Below are 9,236 nucleotides of genomic sequence, written 5' to 3' on the forward strand. Positions count from 1 at the left end.
GGCTGGTGTGGTTACACGAGGTCTGCGGTTGTGAGGCCGGTTGGATGTGCTGCCATATTCTCTGAAACGCCTGTGGAGACGGCTTATGGTTGAGAAATGAACATTCAATGCACGGGCGACAGATCTGGTTGACATTCCTGCTGTCAGCATGCCAATTGCATGCTCCCTCATTGCTTGTGGCATCTGTGGCATTTTGCTGTGAGACAAAACTGCACATTCCAGGGTGGCCTTTTGTTGTGGGCAGTCTGAGGTACACCTGTGCACTACTCATGATGTCAGATCAGCATCCTGATGTGGCACATCTGTGAGGTGGGATGGATTATCTCAATATAGCAGATGTGCCCACTACCACACATTTGGACTGATTTGTGACCACTGTTTGGGAGGGATGGTTATATTGTGTATCTGGAATGAATTTTAGGTCTCTACGTCCATCCCATGGGGAATGGGAGCAGTAACAAAGGTGTTGCATTTATATTTTTGTTGAGTGTATTTGATTGTGTCCTTCTCACTCAAAACTATGACAATATACATCTTGCTTTTCTGAAGCTCCATCAAATGGATCGCCCTCCTTCCCAGAAGCAGGTGGTAACAGTCCATCATACAAAACTGTCATAACGCCAATGTCATTGTGAGCTAATACTGGGCTAAATGATGGAACCCATTTATTTATTTTTGTTCATGTGTTTTCTTTTAACTTCAAAAATTACAGATTTATCATCTAGTTCCAGTTCCTGATGTAATTAAAAAAAAATGAATCTATGGCATATATTCAATATATATATATATATATATATATATATATATATATATATATATATATATATATATATATATATATATATACCCAAAGATATGATAAAAACTTTTAATAATGGCAGCAGATATTATAAATCCATTCTGATCGTGTCACTCACATTTTTCTTTCCATTCTTCCTCAGTCATTAGAAAATAATGCTGAATTTCTCCTCGGATATGACCTAACAGCTGATTTGCATGACTAAGAGTGCAAATTCTGTGGTCCTTTCAATCTCTGTGATTCCTTAGTGCTGTAATTGTGCTTCTGTGGTGCAGTCATGGAGCTTTCTAAATGAATGAGCTGAAGGAAAACAAGCTTATTTCCTTTCTGTGACATTAATAATTTGTCATGCCGAGTATAGTTTCATTATTTTAAAAAAAAATGCTGCCCTGAACAACACGTACTCATGATAGAGGAAGAATCTAACCAAAGCTGCTGCAGAGATGGATAAGTGAGAGAGGAATGAGAGAGATGAGAGATGAGAATACGAGTTGCAGGAGGATGAGGCGACTAAAGGAGGCATTAATATACATTGTTGCAGACATTCCATGTAAATAGCCCTTTCTCCCCTTGCTCGTCTTGGTTTCCTGTTTTTATGCAGACACATATAGCCACGAGTGCAGGTACATGTAGGAGACAGCCATTGTTGTCAGTCTCTGGTGCATCAAAACCAATATCAGTTCCCTCCAAATTAATTACAAGCTCTCTCCCTGGCCTGCTTCTGTAATAAGTCTCTCAGGGAGCACAAGTGATGGGCTATACTGTGTCCTGTTCCTTCCTCCACAGGCCTGACAGCTATTTCCCCCTCAGCTGTGGTCTTTCAGCGCCTAATACAACCCACCTCCTCACCACCACTTCCCTTCTGCCCTCACGCTGCGTGAGAGAGGATGAACCTGTGAGACAATCACTCCCTGAATTGGCTTTGTGTCAAGGAGAATTAAGTCATGTTCCATAATGGGATCAGCACCACAGAAACAGCCCCCATGTGTGATGCGCTGGCACAGTGTGGATGTATAACGACTTGTTGATTATCAGTGTGTGTAGATCAAATATTCGGTCACAGTGTGGCAGGATATTAATGTGATGAAATGGCCTCGATGGTTCAGGGTGCAGCAGCAATGAGATTTTGATCAGTCATCTTCCTGGCTACTTGCTAAACACACCATTATACAAACTGCAGTGGTGTTTGGTAAACCAAGCTTGGTAACAAATAATTCAAAAATGCAGTAAGGTTAGACTTTCTTCAGAGTGATGCACAAACTTGCAAGGAATCTAAAAAACCCAAAGCCCTTGGTCTATGGCTATGGCTGCTGAGGTATGAAATCTGAGGTCTAAGCTGCCCCTGACAGCCAAAAATGGAGATGTGTAAACCAAGCACTCAGAAATGTTTCTAACACATAAAATCTGTAAAAATGTGTCCTTCTTAAGCTGCAGAAGCTAAGGTCCACAAACTCATTTAAACTACTGAAGCTAAGTCTATTTTGTCTAACATACATAAAGCCAGGGCAAAAACAACAACAAAAAACAGCTAAGCAAGTTTTTTGTATAAGTATAAAAATTAATGTGTTCAAGCGCTCTTTAAAAAAAATTAATTACATAAACGAAAACAGCTATTTCGTTAGTTTTAGTAGAGACATAAACCACAATCTTCTGTTTGTAGTCTTTAAATCACAAACCAGTTTTAAAACTGAATGCTTCAGTTTTCTGTTCAGTGTTAAAAAAAAATCTTGGCCATGATGTATGGAGTCTAAGATTTGTAAGCAGCTTCTATGATATAAAAGAATGAGACCCTCTGTAAAAAACAAACAACCATTGTGCCTTTAAAGTTGTTCCGCTCTTAATTTTATTGCAATCCGGTTGTTCAGTCTGACGTCACTAGCCGTGTCTGGGTCTAAACTCCGCTGCAGGTCCATATATCAAACGATCACTATGGCATTACTGAGAGTTAAAAAACTGTCTAAAGTCTTTCATCTTTAATAAAATGATCAGCGTTCTGCTCTACCAGGTGTAACAATTGAGTTTAACATCCAGGCGTCCATGAAAACGGAATTTATGACATTTAACGGAGTTAGAAGTTAGCAGGGAGTTAGCTCACTAGCTTCTATCTAAATACAATATAGCAGAGGTGTGGACTCGAGTCACATGACTTGGACTCGAGTCAGACTCGAGTCATTAATTTTATGACTTTAGACTTGACTTGAAAAAATGTTCTAAGACTTGTGACTTGACTTGGACTTTTACACCAATGACTTGGGACTTGAATTGGACTTGAACCGGTTTACTTGAAAAGACTTGATATTTTACCCCAAATATAAAATTTAACATGCATATTATATAGAGATTGAAAATGTGACGTCATTCACGGGTAGAACCGCAAAGGATTCTGGGAACTCGTGGCAAGCGGTACTAGCGCACGCAGGCTTTCAATTAAAATCAGTTATACAGCGATAAAAAGAAACACAAAAATGTCAAGAAGCTGTTGTATTATTAACTGCAATAGCCGGTCGCATGACAGCCACGGGAAGCCGACGAGTAAAGAGATCGGTTGTTATCGGATTACGTCGTTGAAGAGAAATTGTTCGAGCCATGTTTCCGAAGTAACAAAGAGGCGACTGGATTGCAGCCATTCAAAGACCAAATATAACGTCCCAGAACACTCCAGCTCACAGGTTAGTCTGCTCCAAGCATTTCCACAAAGATCAGTGTTTAGTAGTTAATACGTCGTTTTTCTTAACATAATTGGTGATATAGGTTACAAGCAAGTCTGGCGCTGAACAGAAATTGTCGCGCTATGCTCCTTTGTTTATTGTGCATAAATAGTGAATTGTCCTGACACAATATTGCGTTTCGCCTCTGTTATTATGGTACATTGACAAAAACATATACTTTTATTCACAGGATAAAACAGTTGTTTTGTATCACTAATTGTCCAGTACGATTACAGCATACAATATTATTGTCACTGCTACATTTCTGTGATGCTACCAGAAATTATTTCCACTGCTAATTAATTACCATTGAGCTCAAAGGTCCTATTAATAAACGGTTAACGAATGTGTATTTATGACGACGATTTGTGAGACTGGTAAACTTATGATACGTACGATGGTCTTTACTTTCTACACGGTGCGTTTCAAGGTCCTGCACCCATCCGTCGGTAAACTGTACCTGGGCTTGTTGCAGTGACCGGAAGTTACTAAACTTCATGAGTGTATGCACTCACTCCAAGAACCGTATGATTATAAATATGCATATAAATATGCTACGATGAGATAGCTGACTTCATCTAACTAGCAAATGTTTTCCAGGCTACGTTGGTGATACAGTTTTTTTAATGTGTATGATATTTTTGTCATGCGATTTTAAAGCCAGTCCTACAACCGCATCCAAGAATAACATGCAGCTTATCTCAGAACTGTCGGTGAAAATTATTCTTGGAGCTAGGTTTAATTGAGCTGCATTTTAAAGAGGTGCAATTTCACAATTTGTGTATATTTTCTAAGTTCACTATTTTGTCATGTGTTGAGAAAAACACAGATATAAAAATTACATGGTCTAATATTTACATTTAGCATATAACTGCAACATGCTTTTTTTCGTTTTTTTTTTTAAAGACTCGAAAGGACTTGAAATTCAAAATTTCAGACTTGTGACTTTACTTGGACTTTTACACCAATGACTTGAGACTCGACTCTGACTTGCCTGACATTACTTGAGACTTGACTTGAGACTTGAGGATAAAGACTTGAGACTTACTTGAGACTTGCAAAACAATGACTTGGTCCCACCTCTGCAATATAGCATGTCCTGACTGCGGGGTTTTGGAAACAAATTCAAAGGTACAGCTCTGCTATCACTTCCAGCATAAATGAAGACAGAAAACTAAACAGCAGTGACGTTTGTAGGGTTACTGAAGTTTGGCTAGCTGGTATATAATGATGTGCTACGTGACCGCTAGCGACACAGCTATGTTAGCATAATATAAACAAGCTAACTTTTTTTCCACTCGATAAAAGTTAACGTGAGTGTTCTCGGTGGTCAGGAACAAATGTAATCGCATGGCAGGATGCTGTAAAAGGACCAAACTTCAGCCAGGAGAACAACTGAGATAATCCATCCACAATACGAGGTTAGTCATTCATATACTGCTGCATGGGCTGGGCTGTAGTTACATCCTAAGGTTTTAAAAACTAAGCTTAAATAAATGATTAGCGGTAATAAAAGCCGAGGGAGGTCAACAGTGATCACTGACTGTTTTAGGAGCTTTTTGAGATCAAATAGAAGAAAATACATAACATTAAACATGTTAACAACACAAAAGCCATATTAAACGCAGACTACTTTAGACCCGGAAGTAGGATTCGTCGCGTCATCACTGAACAACCGGATATAGGCGCTCTTTGCAATGAGCTAATTTTATTTTGAAATTCGTTTTATTTTGAAAACCAGTTTCGGGAAGTGACAGAATGTCAGCCAGGTTTGTTTAGTTCCTAGCGGATCACATATGGGGAAATTTAATCCAGCGACATCTGCCTTTTGTTTGTGCCATCGACACCACCGTCTGTAAGTTTTCATTTGTATTGAATTGTAGGATTGTATTTTATGTATATTTTGTGAAAATATTTGCTGTAGATGAATACTTTAGTAGTTGTGTGCTAAAGCTAATGGATGTGTATTGGAATCTAATTTTGTTGTGCTAATGATGCTAGGTTAATTTTAGCTATGTTATTTGTATTTCAGTTTTACTCCATGAGGAAATACTTACTAATTAAAAGGAGTTGGACGCTACATCCTGACTTCGCGCGTTATTTCAAGTGGAGTTAGGCTACTGCTGAATTGTGTAGCATACACACACAAGGAGTGCAGGATAAAAGTACAGACAGCTCTCTATTTGTGCAAACACAGTTTTCATTTGATGTTTAAAATCTATAACTGTTAGCCATTTCTAAAGAAGAAAAGTTTTAGTCTGCAAATTGTATCTGAGGCACAGGAAAAACTGGTCTGCAAGCACATTCTTTAAACAAAAGTCTTTGGTGAACCCTGCAAAGTCTAGGGATTCCTGCATATATGCCTTCAGGGATTTTAAATGAACTATGATAGTGCCCACCTTAGTAGATGGACTAATTATTCATTTCTGAATATTACATATATCTATTTTATCATACTGTATTAAATGAACTATGAAGAAAATGGATAATTTACCTGAAGGTTGATTTGACAAGCATATAAAAGATTCAGCATAAATATATTATTATTATATTAATCTAAGGTCTGTAATTTTCTTTTCATTTGGGGTTGCTCTGTTTACATTTCAACTAAATATACACTGACTGGTAACTTTGTTAGGTACACCCATTCAACTGCTCGTCAACACAAATATGGCCACATGGTAGCAAACCAGTGCATTTAAGGCATGTAGACATAGTTGAGGTGATCTTTTAAAGTACATAATGAATCAGAATGGGTAAGAAAGGTGACTTACCTGACTGATCATGGCATGGTTGTTGGTTAAGAATTTAAAAAACCAAAAAACTGCTGATCTGCTGGCATTTTCCCACAACCTCTATAGGTTTTTCAGAAAATAATCAGAAAAAGAGAAATATGAGTAAGTAAATAACAGTGAGTTCATGCCATGTTGATGTCAGAAGACTGGCCAGACTGCTTTCAGCGTATAAGAAGGCAACAGTAACTCCAATAATCATTCCACCAAAGGCATGCAGAAAAGCATTTCTGATTACACATCTCTGAATGTTGACCTTGAAGCAAGTGGACTACAGTAGCAGAAGATGGCACCAGGTGCCATTACAGTCAGTTGAGAAACAGGAAATAGAGGCCAATATTTGCACAGGCTCACCAAAATTACTTCATTGAAGATTGGAAAAATGCTGTAGTCATAATTTGGCATAAGCAACATGAAAGCACAAATCCATCATGCTTTGTATCAACAATTCGGGTGTTCATGCTGTGAGTATATTTTCTTGGCCACTTAGAACTAATTGAGAATTGTTTAAAGGCTACAGCCTGAGTACTGTTGTGGCCCGTCTGTTTATGACCAGAGTGTTCCCATCTTCTGATGAATGCTTCCAGTAGGATAGTACGTCATGTCACAAAGCTCAGATTGTCTCAAACTGGCTGCTCGAACAATGGCTTCCCTGTACTGAAATGGCCTCCACAGTCCCCTGATCTCATGACAATAGGACACTTTGGGGATATGGCAGAACGGAAGATTCACATCAGGGATGTGGAGCCAACAAATCTGCAGCAATTGCGTGAGCTCTAAGGAATGTTTCCAGGACCTGGTTGAAAGAAAGGATTTCAGGTAAATGGGGGTCCAACACAGTAGTAGCAAGGTGTACTTAACAAAGTAGCCAGTTAGTGTAACGATATGATTTTTTTTTAAATAAGGAAAGTCACATTTGCTTTGCTGAGAAGTAAGTGTACAACATAAACTCACTCACAAGCAGGTGACACTGTCCTCCAAGCTTTCCCAGTTTCATTTACAGCAGAAATCCAGAAAACAAAAAAAACAAAAACGCAAATACTATTTTTTTAAAAATAAATAATAAAAGGGGCTCCTTACTTTCCACTTATGCTGTTAACCGGGTGACTCCAGTGGCAGTACGGGGGGAGCTGTTCCTCACTCTAATCCTCATGTAGCAACGGCAAGGATTTCCAATACTCCATAAATTCAGGGCTTATCTCCAGACAGTGACTAGTAAATGGTAAGCAATGCTATCAATCATGGAGCTCCCTGCTGTGTGATTCATAGTAATGTGTTTCCATTTAAAATTCCCCCAGGGTGGAAGAGAGAGGAAAGAAGAGTAGAGGAGAACAGCAAGTCTCTAGGCATCAAATTCCCCACAACAATCAATATGTGGAGCTCAAACAGTCCATGCCTCAGTCTACCCAAAGAAAATAAATGTATTAAGGTAAGGAAATGCTTTAAAGAGAAAGGAAACGTGTTTGTGTGAAAAAAGAATAATCAGGAATGGGGCATCAAAGTAAAAAAGGCTGGAAACATCTGGAAACATGGCTGCTTACATTAAAAGCCTGAGTGGGTCAGCTTTGAAATGCAGTGTCGCTAATGGTGCATTAGTTCAAAGACAGCAAAATTGAGGTCTATTATGGAAAAGAAGCAAAAGAGTTGGATAATGAGATAACAGCAATAGCAGATAAAGGTGGCTTCAGGACAACCTGGGCGATAGTCTGGGTGAATTTACAGACTTGTAAATGATCATTTTTATTTTCATCACCAATGGCACTGAACACTACATGTCAATACTATCATAGAAATGCATTTAGGTCCAAATATTTATTCTTACACACTGCATGCTCTTATATAATAAGATGAGCTTCATCTTATTATGAGCATCAATTTGAGAGGAAAAACTAAATTATTCATTAACGGTTGAGGAATTACAACCAGTCTTAAACCCCCATATTTCAGAAATGATGTTTAAAAAATATAGACAATAACACAAGTGCATTTTTATACTTTTCTAGAGACAATGACTACCTGAAGCCTGGAACCCATGGACATCACCAGAAAGCGTTTTCTCCTACCAAGTCTCTTTCCTGCATGTCTTCCATTTTTTTCCTCCTCCATTTAGTTTTCTCTTCAACATTTGAAGTGGAGACAGATCGAAGGGAGACTGGGTGACTGACAACCACAGTAGAATGTTTAGTTTCTTTAACTGTTAAATTCTTTTAGTTTATTGTCCACATATACTATGAGACAGTGTTCAATCAACAATGTTTGATTTTTTCCAGGCAGGGCTCTAGAGTGCGACCAATTTGGTCGCAAATGCGACCAAATTTTTCAGTGGTGCGACTAAAAATAAATATTTGGTCGCACAGGTGCGACCAACTGTTCCGGTAACAAAAAAAAAATCTCTAACTCTCCGTGTGGTCAACAACAGACACACATTATGCCCCTATCGTGGACTAAACCAATCAGAGATAGTCAGGGGCGGGACCTCTCTGATTGGCCGTGGTCCAGTTGAAAGTGCAGGTGGAAGAGAGAGGTGAGTAGTAGCTTGAATAAAGCGATATCAATTCATTAACGGATTCCACACAAAGACCTAAACACGGAGCGGACCCAACACATCAGAATCAGCTTCGTCTTTCTCGGCTTTCTCACTCGACGGCCCGAACACGGACACGCTGTCGGAGCTTAGCGATTCTTCGGGTCCGCGCTGTGTTTACGTCTTTTTGCGCTGATTCTGAGCTGCAGGTTTTGCCTCTCTCCAACCAAAATTCACCGAGCCTGCAGCAAAAGAAGCAGCAAACTGCGCTTCACATTTGATCAATGTCGTCATGAATTCCCTCTGACTTTTGCTGTTTTGCTTCCACCACGATAAAAATCACACTTCCTGCACAGCTCTCTCTCTCTCTGTACTTCAGGAACAGTTTCCCGTCTCAAATCTGTTTTCTGCAT

General features: G+C 39.1%; 1 long non-coding RNA gene across 1 annotated transcript; it reads left to right on the plus strand.

The window, feature by feature from the left end:
- Nucleotides 1–5,251: 5,251 nt before the first annotated feature.
- Nucleotides 5,252–8,689, plus strand: LOC145424417 (uncharacterized). Its single transcript, XR_013905497.1, has 3 exons — nucleotides 5,252–5,362; nucleotides 7,598–7,728; nucleotides 8,303–8,689. It is a non-coding gene; the product is annotated as an uncharacterized LOC145424417 (long non-coding RNA).
- Nucleotides 8,690–9,236: the final 547 nt, after the last annotated feature.

Source organism: Astatotilapia calliptera, chromosome 23 (genome assembly GCF_964374335.1).
Source record: "Astatotilapia calliptera chromosome 23, fAstCal68.1, whole genome shotgun sequence".
NCBI lineage: Eukaryota > Metazoa > Chordata > Actinopteri > Cichliformes > Cichlidae > Astatotilapia > Astatotilapia calliptera.